Genomic DNA, 1,732 nt, shown 5'->3' with positions numbered 1-1,732 from the left:
TTATTTAAAAGTTTTCTTATATTATATATAAGTATAGTATAGTAAGAAGCAAGTAAAATTTTAACTAATCATATTCGAAGTTTTTTAGTATTATCAGAAAAAAGCAGTCAATCAAAGCGGGTAAAACTAATATATTAAAAATTAGGGTAAAGTATTAAATTGGTCTTTTACGTTTGGGTGTAATTTTGTTTTACTTTTTAAGGTTTAAAATGTCATATTTGAATCTAAAAAAGTTTCATTTAGTTTCAATGTAATTCTACCGTGAGGAAGTTAAATAATTAACGGAATGCCCTACATAACAGTAGTACAAGAACAAGGTCGATAATTTGGAGAACAAGTATAAACTCCAAAGGCACAAAATCAACTGTGGATGTATCAAAATTTATTTATCATTCTCCTTAGTTTTATAGAAAATATTTCATTTAAATTGTAAAAAAAATGATAAATAAATGTATTGATGCAACCATTTATGTCTTAGGAGCTTGTATTTGTTCTTTAAATTATCCACCTTATTCTTGTACTGCAGTCATGTAAGACATTCCGTTAATTATTTAACTTTGACTTCACGGTATGCTACATTCAAGCAAAATAATTTTTTTTTAATTCAAATAGGACACTTTAAATCTTAAAGACAAAAATATAATTACATCCAAATAAAGAAAATCAATTTAATATTTTACCCTAAAAATTAATTAAATATTACTTGTAAGCAAATGAATATTCATTTAACATATTAAATATTTAAAGGAGAAAAAGTTATTTACGAAGGATAAAGTTAAAAACATAAGACATAAAACAATTAAAAATTTAAGATATTCTCCACATCCAAATAATTTTGTCATCTAAGCTCATCCAAGCAATTTTAGGCCATGCGCTTTTTCCATTTTTCTTCTTTTCTCACGCTTCTTCTCTTCTGCACGCTTCACGGAGCGTCTTCTTCTTCGCGTTCCTCCTCCCCATTTTTATTGTATTTTTTTTTGTCTTTTTCTCCTTCTCTCCCTGGTGAAGAAGCAGTAGAAGATAAGGAGAAAGAGTTTTGAATTGTACAAAACAAAAATGAACCAAACATATTATTATGGTGAAACAATTGTATAGTACTAAATGAACGAAACATAATCCATTATTTAAATTCAAATTCGAACAGCTTTCTTCATAATGAACCGAACACGTACTCATGGTGAAATAATTGTATAGTACTGAGTGAACAAAACATAATCCATTATACATAATCCATTATATAAAATCAAATTCGAAACACCTCTGTCTATAATTTAGAGATTATTAATTCAATTCAATTCAGATTCAGAACACCTGCGTCCATTTAATTCAATTCAATTTAGCAATTGCATTCCATTCAATTTAATTGAAAAAATAATTTGTGTTGTTGGTGATGATGATAACGAAAGAGGAGAAGAGGAGGAGGACGACGAGGAGGAGTAAAAGAAGAATCTGCATGCGTGAAGAGGAGGAGGAGAAGGAGGTATATGTAAATTTGAAAGAAGAAAAAGATGACATATGTGTGTACTTGAAAGAAAAAGAAGAAGATGATGAAGAAGCGTAGCAAAGAAGAAAAAGAAAAAGCGCGTGTAATGATAATCTTTTAATAAGAGTGATTTTTGTTGATATTTGACCTACTTAAATAAAACTTAGATAAAAAAAATACTTAAATGTGTAGCATAGCCCTTTAAAACCTTGTTTTCTGTTTATAGTTAGGTAAACTAATCCAGTGATC

Source organism: Arachis ipaensis, chromosome B02 (genome assembly GCF_000816755.2).
Source record: "Arachis ipaensis cultivar K30076 chromosome B02, Araip1.1, whole genome shotgun sequence".
In the NCBI taxonomy this organism is placed as follows: domain Eukaryota; kingdom Viridiplantae; phylum Streptophyta; class Magnoliopsida; order Fabales; family Fabaceae; genus Arachis; species Arachis ipaensis.
This window is presented reverse-complemented; position numbering follows the sequence as displayed.